At 43.7% G+C, this 14,099-nt stretch overlaps 1 protein-coding gene across 6 annotated transcripts in view; it reads left to right on the top strand.

Annotated features, from left to right (window-relative positions):
- Positions 1-4,268, top strand: part of LOC143513882 (uncharacterized) — an 8,862-nt gene extending 4,594 nt beyond the window's left edge. For 4 of the 6 annotated variants that reach the window (XR_013130704.1, XM_077004573.1, XM_077004579.1 and 1 more), the window contains one exon: positions 2,926-3,570. The gene's annotated coding sequence lies outside the window, so the exon portion shown is untranslated. Of the gene's footprint in view, positions 1-2,672; positions 2,832-2,925; positions 3,571-3,994 lie in introns of those variants that run through there. The other 2 variants (XM_077004574.1, XM_077004575.1) reach the window with 2 other exon arrangements.
- The last annotated feature ends 9,831 nt before the right edge of the window (positions 4,269-14,099 follow it).

The following is a 14,099-nucleotide window of genomic DNA, read 5'->3' on the forward strand; positions in this document are numbered from 1 at the left end:
AAAATAAAGGGTACACTTAAACAACACAATATAACTCCAAGTCAACCACACTTCTGTGAAACCAACCTGTTCAGTTAGGAAGCAACACTGATTGTGAATCAATTTCACCTGCTGTTGTGCAAATGGAATAGACAACAGGTAGAAATGAGAGGCAATTAGCAAGACCCCCCCCTATAAAGGAGTGGTTCTGCAGGTGGGGACCACAGACCACTTCTCAGTACCTCTGCTTTCTGGCTGATGTTTTGGTCACTTTTGAATGTTGGTGGTCCTTTCACACTCGTGGTAGCATGAGACGGACTCTACAACCCACACAAGTGGCTCAGGTAGTGCAGCTCATCCAGGATGGCACATCAATGCGAGCTGTGGCAAGAAGGTTTGCTGTGTCTGTCAGCGTAGTGTCCAGAAGCTGGAGGCGCTACCAGGAGACAGGCCAGTACACCAGGAGACGTGGAGGAGGCCGTAGGAGGGCAACAACCCAGCAGCAGGACCGCTATCTCTGCCTATGTGCAAGAAGGAACAGGAGGAGCACTGCCAGAGCCCTGCAAAATGACCTCCAGCAGGCCACAAATGTGCATGTGTCTGCACAAACGGTTAGAAACCGACTCCATGAGGATGGTATGAGGGCCCGACGTCCACAGATGGGGGTTGTGCTCACAGCCCAACACCGTGCAGGATGCTTGGCATTTGCTAGAGAACACCAGGATTGGCAAATTCCCACTGGCGCCTTGTGCTCTTCACAGATGAAAGCAGGTTCACACTGAGCACATGTGACACACTGTTGCTGCCTGCAACATCCTTCAGCATGACCGGTTTGGCAGTGGGTCAGTAATGGTGTGGGGTGGCATTTCTTTGGAGGGCTGCACAGCCCTCCATGTGCTCACCAGAGGTAGCCTGACTGCCATTAGGTACCGAGATGAGATCCTCAGACCCCTTGTGAGACCATATGCTGGTGCAGTTGTCCCTGGGTTCCTCCTAATGCAGGACAATGCTAGACCTCATGTGGCTGGAGTGTGTCAGCAGTTCCTGCAAGATGAAGGCATTGAATCTATGGACTGGCCCGCCCGTTCCCCAGACCTGAATCCGATTGAGCACATCTGGGACATCATGTCTCGCTCCATCCACCAATGTCACGTTGCACCACAGACTGTCCAGGAGTTGGCGGATGCTTTAGTCCAGGTCTGGGAGGAGATCCCTCAGGAGACCATAGCCACCTCATCAGGAGCATGCCCAGGCGTTGTAGGGAGGTCATACAGGCACGTGGAGGCCACACACAATACTGAGTCTCATTTTGACTTGTTTTAAGGACATTACATCAAAGTTGGATCAGCCTGTAGTGTGTTTTTCCACTTTAATTTTGTGTGTGACTCCAAATCCAGGCCTCCATTGGTTAATAAATTTGATTTCCATTGATGATTTTTGTGTGATTTTGTTGTCGGCACATTCAACTTTGTACAGAACAAAGTATTCAATGAGAATATTTCATTCATTCAGATCTAGGATGTTATTTGAGTGTTCCCTTTATTTTTTTGAGCAGTGTGTATGTATGTGTATGTATATATATATATATATATATATATATATATAGAGTTTAAAGCTAAATATTTTCACCAAAAGATGCATCTGTCCTTTTATTTTACCAAGCCTTGCTGATGCTGTCAGCAAACGTCAGCAGAACATAGACACCCAGGCAATCTTCAATATTTGTGTCGCGAGGGAGGATATGTTTCACCTAGGTTGAAACAATGGAAACGTTAAAAAAAGGCTTCTCCGATAAATCCTCTCCGGGTTTCTTTCTTGGAAGAGCATGGGATTGACTGGCAATTTTAGGAAGGAATTCCTCACTGGTATGTGCAGTCACAGTTCATTGAAAAAAATCAGATAAAAATATGAGCACTTTGGTGAAATACTGGTCTGCATAATTTTTTTTATCTGTTTCTCAAACTACAGCAGTACCTCGAGATACGAGCTGCTCTATACACGAGCGATCCAAGATACGAGCACCGAGCCGAGCAAAATTTCTGTTCCGACACCCGAGTGCACCCTCGAGATACGAGCATGAACCACTAGGTGGCAGTACAGTACTATATGGAAAAAAAGAAATCATTAATCAGCTCAAAGACACACTCAAACGCTTTTCTTTCTCTCCCTCCCCCACAACCTTAGGTTCAAAAACACAAACATACCTGTATGTGCAGAGATGACGTCATTTAGCGCGTTCTAGCAGCCAATAGCGTTTTTTAATTCTTGAGGTGTTGGTAAGGTCGACTCCTGTACCCGGTCATCACAGCCATTCGCACGTGTGCTTTGTAACGAGTAACAGTACGTACGGTGTATACGGTACAGTATTTCAATACTACAAACATTTTTTTTTTGCATTATGGCTCCAAAGAAAGGCTCTAGTAGTGGAAAGTCCAGTGAGAAGAGAATGATAACTACAGAAACTAAGCAGGAGATTATTCACCTGCATGAGAAAGGCACTCGTGTAGCCGAACTCGCTCGTCTGTTCGGCCGGAGTACATCCACCATACATTTATTTTATTGTTTAATTATACATGTTGTGTGTGCCTTTATTAATAAAGAACATGTCTTTTTTTCCACATTTACGCTAGTTTTGTGACTTTTTAAAGGACCGGAACCAATTACAATACTTTACATTGTTAAATTGCTTCCAGAACCGAGCAGTTCGAGATATGAGCACGGGTCTGGAACGGATTAAACTCGTATCTCGAGGTACCACTGTATATAGAAATGATGGCAGAAATCGAGGCACACTTATTTGAAGGAAGTAGTGCTGGGAAAAACCCCTAAGATTATCAAAATGATAATTACAAGTATGTGGAATTTTGTCATGTTATTGCGTCAAAGTTATTCTTTGCTATGTATGTACTTGTGCAATAGCCACTGTGTATGTAATCTACCTTTTAGGGTGGCTGGTGAAGTAATTGCTGAGTATCACACAGGATGGCCCTCCGCCCAACTTCTTTCATGAATGGAATTATAAATTCATCTCCATGGGATTGAAAAAGATCAGCTCTCAAAGACAGACGTGACAGACCCCGAACTGCTGGATCTTATTGACAAGGTTTACAATTTGAGCATTTGTGTTCATTATCTAGTGGGGTGAACTCAATAAATAGGTTCCTTGAGTATGTCAGGTGTGTGCTTATAGTGCCCCTTTAGCTGTATATGTATGTGATTTTTTTATTTTATTATTATTCTTTTTTTGAGTATGTGACTCACTGCACAGACACTAATTTCGATTGGGGTGAAAGTCGCAATTAGCAATATGGTAACTTAACTAAAACGTAACTTTATTACATTCTACGTAATTCTTGTCAACCCAACTCAAAACCCCAAAGATGAAGACTAAATGTGGACCATCTTGGGGACTTTGAGCACTGGGTTGGGGCCACAAAGTGAGATCTATAATCGTAATGCTGTTTTGCTTCAGATTGAGGCTTCAGACACAACAACCTTACTTGACCATTTAGAACAAATTCTGGCATGTGGCTACAGGGTTGCCAACTTTTGACGTTCGCTTGGAGTGAGATTTTAACCTGGAGCCGGTTGCGAGTGTATTTTGTTGAGCGGGGGGGACGAAAGTTGTTGAGTGGGGGGGGGGGGGTGGCGACCGTAAAATGGACACAGATTCAGTGTTATATCGCCGGTGGATGGCGCCAGAGCTAGCGAACTAGTAACGTATTGAATCATATATGTGGATCTGAGGTAAATAAACGTCGGCGTGAGATATCGGAAGTGTGGCGTGAGAGCGTGTGAAAACGGTCAAATGCGTGTGTCTCACGCTCAATGCGTGAGAGTTGGCAACCCTGTGGCTACACGGGACCTGTAACGTGACAATAGGCCATCGATTGTAAGGTACAATAAAAACGATGGACTGTTACTCTTTTAGCCTAGGCAATCTTCACTTTTCTCTTGTTTAATTTGAAGTCTTGTTTCCTCTATTCTTTGGTTGTCTGTTTTTTTTACCTCGTAGTGCTCTAATTCTGCACTCCTGTGTTCGTGTCCTGCCAATGCTGCAGCAGGTATGTACAGGTCTTAAAATGTATGGCCTCCACAACATGATTAAGCACAACCCAGCCATCTTTCAGCAAATATTCGTTCCTGGTCAGTTGGACAAAGTAAGTATACAGGGTGTCTGCGGGGTTGTAAATAGTATTAAAAGGTAGTAAATTCAGTTGGCCAAAATTAAGGCCATTAAAAAGTATTAAGCTTCATCTGACGAGGTATTAAATTTTCGAACGCTCATCCAACTGCCTATACGTTTTTGAATGTGTGTTAAGTGCCTTTCTCCTAAAATTAATTAAATTAGATTTATTTACATGTTGCTAGCAGTGATTTGACGTGACCTGATGTTTGTCCGCGCACGCGCCAGTCACCTAAATACTAGCTGGTTTGCCGCCAAACCTGTTAGCGAAACTATGGGATTTAAATCAGGGATGAAAATCTGTCACCTTTCAGCGAAATTCGCCGTTTTTGAAGTTGAAAAGGGTGACCTACGCGAATCGGTTAGATCCGAGGACTTTTTTTTTGTGGTGCGGAGGTTCGGGAGATTTACATCTATATATATTTTAATTATCATATTGTGTGCATCTCAATTCAGGGGCTGCAGCCCACGAAGTGCGCATTTGTAGGCTGGTTACGTCACTGCGCCGCGCCGAAGGCTGTCCCAATTGGTGGGCTCCTTCTTATGCGGCCGACGAATGTAGCCTTCAAAACCCCGAAAACGAAGGACGCATCTGAGTATCCCTCGCGTCCCACCATATCCCAGGATTCATTGCTCTATGAACAATAAACAGGCGACATGGCGGAGTCTAGTGTACGGGCCAAAGAACCCTGCTACCCGATGGCTAAGGAAAAGCCAAGTGACAATCCTACCCATATCCCAACATCACACACACCAAACAATTTATCTCTTCAAGTACTATCCTTACCCCACCTAACCTCAGCCGTTCTTAGCCACACCCACTGACTAGATCTCTCAGCTACCGATGACAACTCCTTTACCACTGCTCTTATCACACAGCCTCTAAATCCAAACTCAGCCAGTAGTCTTGTGGCAGACTTTGCCACGAAACCCCTAGCCCCTACCTCTACAGGTCTAATATGTGCTTGCCAGCCCCGCTCTCTTACCTCAGCCACCAAATCTGCATACTTCAACCTTTTCCTTTCATATGCTGCATCATCTTCGTCCTCAAATGGAACGGTTAGCTCTATGAAATACACTATTCGCTTACTTTCAGAATACAACACAACATCTGTCCTCAAGTTTGTGACTACAATACACTCTGGAACCTGCAATATACAGCCTACAACAACCAACAGTTTCCAATCTCTTGCATCAACCCACTTACCAACAACTTTTGAAAACTGCGGGCTCCTTGCTATGCTGCCCCTCACACACAAACCTAATTACTCTATTGGACCTAGCCACTGGCATGCCATTAACTTCCAACCGCCTCTTATCAAGTGCACCTGCCAATGATTTAAGTACCCAATTATGCCTCCATGTATAACGTCCCTGTGACAAACTCACCTTGCATTCCGACAGGATATGCTTCAATGTACCACTTCCTGCACATAGCTTACAAGTTGGATCCTCACCTAACCACTGCCCAAGGTTTTGTAGAGTTGGAAGCACATCATAAGTAGCTCCCACAAGAAACTTTATATGACTTGCATCCAATGCCCACAACTCTCGCCAGGTAATTCTCCTCTTCTCCACACTTTCCCATTTCATCCACTGACCCTGCTTACTCTGTCCTGCAGATTTTGCCTGCCTTACTTCCTCCTCCTGCTCTCGAATAAAACCAGTCACCATTCACCTTCTCTCAGGTGATGTGGCCTTGCTGAATGCCCTCCATGTATCACCTGACCCTAGTCCTGCCCTCCCATTTTGCACCTGCCCTACAACATCTCTACAACATCTCATCTCTACAATGCCCTCTTTGCTGCCTGAGTTGCCTCTTGTGAATTCCACTTTCTTCCTGTATGTGTCACTGGTGTTACTGCTTTGATCAGTGCATCTTTCGACCCTATCAACAACATTTCTCGGCCTACCTTGGCACATTTAAACTCCTCAACTAAGCTTGTTAGTGGCAGTTCTAGCACTCCTCTCCCAAACCATGCCACACTACTAAGACAATGTGGAACCCCAAGCCATTTTCATATCATACACTGTCAGTGGCCACCTTAGCCGAGGCAACAATCCAAACTGCAAACACCACAACTTTAATTTACCTGGCAAAAAGGACTTATCGATACTATTAATAGCCTCACCCAATTCCTTCCTTAACTCTACAACCTGCTCTTTGTCGTTCAGTGCTGCGGTGTACCACCTACCTAGACTCTTAACTGATATCTCCAGTATAGACGGTGTTACTTCTCCCTCCATCACATACTTTTCTTGTGTCAACTTCCCTTTTACAATTAAAACACTCCTAGACTTACTGGGTCTAACCTTCATCCTAGCCAGCCTAAGATTATCACCTAGCTTCTCCAACAGCCGCCGAGTACATGGAACAGTAGTCGTTAATGTAGTCATGTCATCCATGTATGCCCTAATCGGTGGGAGCCGGGTGCCATCATGCAACCTCTCCCCACCTACAACCCACTTAGAAGCCCTAATAATCACCTCCATTGCCATTGTAAATGCTAATGGTGAGATTGTGCGCCCTGCCCAAAAATTAAACCACAGAAAAAGCGGAACCTATTTAAAAACTTTTTTTTCTAAAAGCACGGTTTGGCAGCGTTCACAATTCACGCTCTGTGTTTGTTGTTAGCAACTTGTCAGGCGCTCTCTGGGTCTTTCGCTTTCTTAAGGCTTGTGTTGAGATGCCTGTTCAGAAATATCCTGCACTCATAGCGTCACTGACCCGAGCTCTCGCCTCGCTGCAGCGGCGGGTAGTTTGCGCCAGCATTAAACGCGAGGTCAGTGATAAGAGCAATGAATAGCTAACCATATGACAATAAAACAGCTTCATTGTAATGTGCTGTTATGGTAACAGACTAGGAGGGTTTGGGTTAGCTAACGTTTATATTAACGCTTGTCGGAAAGCTCTCTGAAACGTAAAGTTACATTACTCTCTGGCCACGTCCCAAACTGCAGACTGTTACTACACTTAATGTGTAAAAAATAAAATATAATAAATAAAACAAATAAACAAACGAATAAATAAAAGGACACCATGGTTTGAAGTGCAGTATGTAATGTTCCAGAGTGTGCTGTTTGGGACAACCTTACTGTCTAACATTAATGTTAGTCTTGTCTAGTCAGGAAACCTTAACATATATTTTTTGTCATTTCATTTCAGCATGCCACCAAAGAAAAAAATAAAACCACAGGACACAACACTCCAGAGTTTTTTTTTTTAAGAGTGGAAATAGTTTAAGTATACAACAGAGTTTAAAAATTATAATAATAATCATCAAACCTGTTATATTATTTTAAATATTATGTATCACCTTATAAAACCAAAGTTTTTTGGTTATATCTGAATATTATCATGTTGTATTTAGTTTATTTGCAATTTACCGTAATTCCACAAATGTTCTATGTCACTATACATACAGTGATTAACTACCTTACCTACAGTGGAATCGGTTTATATAAATATTTTAGAGGATAGGGTGGGCTTTGATTTGATAGCAAATGTGTCGTTGCCCCCCCCCCCCCCCCCCCCCATGTCAAACCCGCTCCTAACGCCCTTGCATAATGGTAATCGCCGTATCCCCATGCCATGACCTGTCATAAACCCCCCCCCCACCCACCGGTCTTCTCACCTTTTTAACCCCTGGCCCATTTTCATGCCTGTTTAAAGACTGATTTAGGCCAGTGGTTAGCAATGTAGGGGTTTCACCTACTAATCCTTTAAAGTAGATATAATTTGTTTTACCTTAATTATTAATCAGTCTCATTAATTTTAGAATCAGTCTCATATTCTAATTATACCAGAACCACAAGTTTAGTTATCAACTAAAGGTAATGAATGGTTTGGTATCTGAAGGATTTAACAATGAATTCTTTGGAGGTTTTGGCAACAACCACTTTTGAATGACATCAACACAGACAATTTGGTGAAAATAAATGATACATTTATTTAAAACCAACTATTCTAAAACACAAAGAGCATCAACATGGATCAGTATATTTACAGTGAAGACTCAGCATCTAGTGTGTGTGTGTGTGTGTGTGTGTGTGTGTGTGTGTGTAAAAAAAGGGGAGGAGTAAGTGTGCGCGCTTGTGCGCGTGTGAGGGGGCGGAGTTGTAATCTCAGTTCTCCTATGGAGAACAAAGCAACTAAAATGGCGCCGACTTTAAACAGTAGAGCAGCGCGACTATGTTAATGAGCTCAGCTGGTTTATTCCAACGTGGTCAGAACAAAGAGTAATGGAGCTGGCTTAATAACTAAAAATTAATGTAGTGTGTCTGAGAATGGGAACTACAAGTTGTCAAATATTCAGAAGATAAAACATGGAGATTGCATGCCAGGTGGAGAACTTGTGTGTACAAATCTTAACGAAGTTTATGACAATAAAGTTAAACATTCAGAATGTATTAACAGAAAACTTGGTTAACTCTGCAGTTCAAGTAACTTTGCCCTTCTATAAACTATGCCCAGCGGTAAGAGTCTCACGTGTTGAGTGTTTTGGGTGGTTTCCTCGTCCTCCCTGAATTCTCCTGGAATTAGGAGGGAATTTCCACCGCAGGCTCCTCGTTGATTAAACGACGTCGTCCAGGTGTGCTGGGGAATCGTCCAGGAACGCGAGTCTCGTTCACGGTTTAACAACAGGGAGTTGATCGCCTTTGTTTCAGTCCGTGTGGCCGCGTTAGCAAGCTTGATTGAAGTCGTTCGGTGAATCTGTTGTCGCGGTAACGTTGATCGGTTGCTGGTTAGATTGCACCATAACTCGGGCTCGTTAATTAAGTAATACGACTTTCAGCTGTTTGCCGTTAGTCGTTGCAAAGTTCGCGTGTTCTCAAAGAAAACCGGAGAGAGAGAAGTGGCGGAGCCTCTCTTTAATAGGTCTAACCTCGGTGTCAGTCAAACCAGAGAGAGAGGGAGATATTACGGAGCCTCTCTTTAATAGGTCTAACCTAGTGTCGGTCAAACCAGAGAGAGAGAGATGAATGGCTGTTCAGGGTATTTAAACACCTGAACTGTAGACACACCCTTACTTCCGTCAAAGCAAGCTTGTTCAATATGTTGCCAGTGGTACTGCCACCTGCTGGTTTAGCATGGTACCTACATTCCCCCCTTGGTCTTCAGACTGGTGCTGACGTCACAGTCCTGAAGAGCACAAAAGGTTATCCATGCAGTCCTTGTTCCCTGTAGCATCCACTGGGAGGTGATCAATTCCATGAGTCAAGTTGTCCATCCCACCCATAGCATTATCCATGAGATGGCTGGGAGACGCTGTAGAGACACATCTGGGCAACAAGTTCACTACTGGGCAGTTCTTGAACAGTAACTAAGGTTAACCAAATCAAGAAAAACAATGAAAGGATACTAATGCATGGCTTAGATTTCTCTTGGCTTTACAATAAGAAAACAAGGTCACATGCAGGATTAAATGCCTTTGATGGAAAAGAGGAAATACATCAGGCATGGAGAAAGGTGTGGAGTTAGCACATGTTGGTGTTAGTCTGTTGGCTGGAACAAACCTAACAATGCTTTAAAGGAAAGATCTTGCTGGACTAAAACATTTGGGTTAATGTCCAGTTAGAGTGTGGCTTCTTGTGAGATCTAGTAAAATGTAAATGGGGGTTTAACTGAGGTGTAATGCCTCATCCTATCCCATGATAGACAAGTATTTAAGTATCTCACACTTGCTATACTGGTAGAGGAGAGAATAAGATCTGTGTGAGGGGTAAAATGTAGAAGTTAGGAGGTAACGCCGGGTACACCCCCCTTAGTAAAGAACCTATTGCATTGAGAATGCAGAACTGTGAGCGGAGATGATGCCAGGAACATCTCCCTTTAAAGGGTTAGAGATCTGGAAACATAGCTACATGTTTACAGGCTGAAGGTTTACATGTAACTTCATATAAAGTCAGTTCTACCTCCCCCCTGGCTCAGGCTGGAGGTCCACTAACTGATCTTTATCTATGGCTGTCCCCCCTTCCACTGGTTCTGCCTCTCTTTCCACCTCTTGGCTCTGTCCCTGTGGCGAGAGTAGTGAGAGGGGCCTGCAGAAAGAACAGTGTCTGAATTTACAGGGAAAGCATAGGGAGGATCTTGGAGCTCTTTGGAGTCTCCTTCAGGCAGACTGGGCTGCACAACAGTCTCCCAAACTGTCTGCGTGGTCTTTCTGATCTCACGCATCGACAGGTCACCTTGGCGTACTAAAAGTGAGACATGGGTTCTCACACAAGGGTGGAGATTGTGCAAAAATAGGGATTTGAAGGTTCGGTCTTCTGTGAGACCGGGTCCATTTCTTCCCTGGAAAAATGTTTGTTTCAAGCGATTAAAGTAATCTCTGGGATGCTCTGAACGCTTGTGCTTAATTTTAATGGCCGACATGAATGCTGACGCTTCGTCAAAGAAAGAGGAATACTCCTCAGCGAGGGCTTTACAAAGCTGAGTGTAACTGTCCCTAATGGAAAACGGCTGTGACTCTATGAATGTGTGAACTGATCTAGAGGTGGTTTTCCAAATTAGCTTCACTTTCTCTCGTTCTGTTGCATAAGGCAAGTCCGAGAGGCTACACTCAATTTCTTGGAGGTAGTCTTCAACATGGTAGTTTGACCTTGCTGGGTCGAATGGCTCCATGTCCTTGACTAGTGAATCTAGTAACTTTAACCGAGGGAAATGTTCAAGGACATGTCTATTAGAATAGGAAGGTGGACCTTCACTATCCAAGTGGTGTAACTCTTGGTCAATAGGATGCCTACTGCCTCCTGTCTCCCTGTGCCTAGGTGGCAGTAATGAGCCTTTATGCATCTCAAGTTGAGAAATATCTGTATTTCTCCTTGAGGAAAAAGCTGTAGCATGTACGTCACTGTGCCAGCCTGTGCGTGAGTCAGTGGAATGATGCTCAGCGTTTAAGTAAGGCCTGTTATCTGCTCTACCTGGTGAGACGTCCCTTGTCTGTACATCCTGCCAGTGGTGTACATCAGCATGCCTCCTGCCATCCTGTTCTGTGTCTATAGGGGGCAACAGTGAGCCTTTGTGCATCTCAAGTTGGGAAATTTCTGCATTTCCTCTTGAGGAAATAGCTGGAGCATGTACGTCACTGTGCCAGCCTGTGCGTGGGTCAGTGGAATGATGCTCAGCATTCATACAAGGCTTCTTAACTGTGGTACCTAATGAGATGTCCCTGGTCTGAACATCATGCAGAGGACAATGGTCACCAGCATGCTTTCTACCTTCTTGTTCTCTGTCCCTAGGGGGCAACAGTGAGCCTTTGCGCATCTCAAGTTGAGAAATACCTGCATTTCTCCTTGAGGAAGAAGCTGGAACATGTACGTCACTCTCCCAGCCTGTGCGTGGGTCAGTGGAATGATGCTCAGCTTTTAAGTAAGGCTTCCTAGCTGTTGTACCTGATGGGATGTCCCTGGTCTGGACATCATGCAGAGAATAAGGAGGGCCAAAAGACATAGCAGGATTAGTTTTACTCTCTTTGTTACTCAAGAGTAAGGGGGCAGAAGCTAGGGACGAGTAAGAGGGCTCTGCTGACTTGTAGCAAGAGGATGCAGACAGGGCATCTGCTCTTGGAGGGTGATTCTCCACAGAGGCTTCACTTTGAGCTTCAGAAGCTGAACCGTCAGTAGTATCATACGGATACTCTGAGGAAGAACTAGTTGCATCTAATCTAAGACTCATGGGGACTGGAGCCGGGGCCTTAGGATGTACAACAGGTGCATCACCTGTGGAGTGCTGTCTATGTTGGCTTTCTACAGTAACTAATGCAGAAGGTCTAGAGGTGCCAGAACTAGTTGCAAGGAAATCTTGCGCTCTTGCACAGGCAAGCTCACTCTCCCTTTGGAGGCGGGCAGTTTCTGTTAAGCCCGTGTGACATTCACTTTCGGTGAGCACGTAATTCAGCGCATGAGTGGTCAGTTGAAGGTTGTGGCGAAGGCTTTCAACCTCAGAACTGAGCTTGGCAGTGTCCTGTTTAAGGAGTCTATTTTCCTTACGTAGTGCCTCTACTTCTAGGCTAGCCTGCTGCTGACATAGAAGGAACATTTTAAAAACTATATCTGTAACGGCAGGGATCTCCCCAAAGGAGTCCTTTAGAGGTTTGTCAACATCCTTTCTACCTGGTTCAAGCATCTGAAGGAGCTGAACAACCAAAGATGGACAAGTATTCTGCTTTAGGAAAGCCATGGTTAGTCTAAATGTACTTATAGACTAGCTCAAAAAAAAGGGACAAAATCAAGTCAGCTTCAGTACAATCTGGCTTAGTTAATGTGCCGCTATCCTGTGTCTAGCAAGTGTGGGCAGGTAAAAGGGTAATACCTAGATAGGCAAGCCAAATTGAAACTGGGGTAAAAAGAATTGTGCAAAAGATGATTATGGTACCGGCAACTAAACACTAGCACACTGGATAAAAGACTACAACAGTGAAGTCTGATAACTGCTAAATAATTATCCTGATACTTCTGCAGTACAGGGGAAATCAGTGGGATGCCATACAAGTTAAAGCAACTGAATTACTATTGAAGTAATCAGAAATTAAATGAGTGAAATAAATATACTGATCTTCAGTTGATTGCTCAATGAATGTGAATAGTAATCAAATGGTAATCAAATTAGAACAAGATATCACCAAACTAAAGTTACCAAGGATTAGCTTTCCTCTATAGGAAGACTTAGGAAGCGCTCTGGCGCCCTCTTCGGGCGAATTTGGAGATGGTCCTATTCTAATGGCTTGAAAGCCTGTGATATGAAAAAATGGTCGATATCAAACAAATATGGTTGAGCCAGAAATCTCCCTCACACGGGGGCACCAATTATGTAGGGGTTTCACCTACTAATCCTTTAAAGTAGATATAATTTGTTTTACCTTAATTATTAATCAGTCTCATTAATTTTAGAATCAGTCTCATATTCTAATTATACCAGAACCACAAGTTTAGTTATCAACTAAAGGTAATGAATGGTTTGGTATCTGAAGGATTTAACAATGAATTCTTTGGAGGTTTTGGCAACAACCACTTTTGAATGACATCAACACAGACAATTTGGTGAAAATAAATGATACATTTATTTAAAACCAACTATTCTAAAACACAAAGAGCATCAACATGGATCAGTATATTTACAGTGAAGACTCAGCATCTAGTGTGTGTGTGTGTGTGTGTGTGTGTGTGTGTGTGTGTGTGTGTAAAAAAAGGGGAGGAGTAAGTGTGCGCGCTTGTGCGCGTGTGAGGGGGCGGAGTTGTAATCTCAGTTCTCCTATGGAGAACAAAGCAACTAAAATGGCGCCGACTTTAAACAGTAGAGCAGCGCGACTATGTTAATGAGCTCAGCTGGTTTATTCCATTGTGGTCAGAACAAAGAGTAATGGAGCTGGCTTAATAACTAAAAATTAATGTAGTGTGTCTGAGAATGGGAACTACAAGTTGTCAAATATTCAGAAGATAAAACATGGAGATTGCATGCCAGGTGGAGAACTTGTGTGTACAAATCTTAACGAAGTTTATGACAATAAAGTTAAACATTCAGAATGTATTAACAGAAAACTTGGTTAACTCTGCAGTTCAAGTAACTTTGCCCTTCTATAAACTATGCCCAGCGGTAAGAGTCTCACGTGTTGAGTGTTTTGGGTGGTTTCCTCGTCCTCCCTGAATTCTCCTGGAATTAGGAGGGAATTTCCACCGCAGGCTCCTCGTTGATTAAACGACGTCGTCCAGGTGTGCTGGGGAATCGTCCAGGAACGCGAGTCTCGTTCACGGTTTAACAACAGGGAGTTGATCGCCTTTGTTTCAGTCCGTGTGGCCGCGTTAGCAAGCTTGATTGAAGTCGTTCGGTGAATCTGTTGTCGCGGTAACGTTGATCGGTTGCTGGTTAGATTACACCATAACTCGGGCTCGTTAATTAAGTAATATGACTTTCAGCTGTTTGCCGTTAGTCGTT

The sequence above is a fragment of the Brachyhypopomus gauderio genome, chromosome 5, assembly GCF_052324685.1.
Source record: "Brachyhypopomus gauderio isolate BG-103 chromosome 5, BGAUD_0.2, whole genome shotgun sequence".
NCBI lineage: Eukaryota > Metazoa > Chordata > Actinopteri > Gymnotiformes > Hypopomidae > Brachyhypopomus > Brachyhypopomus gauderio.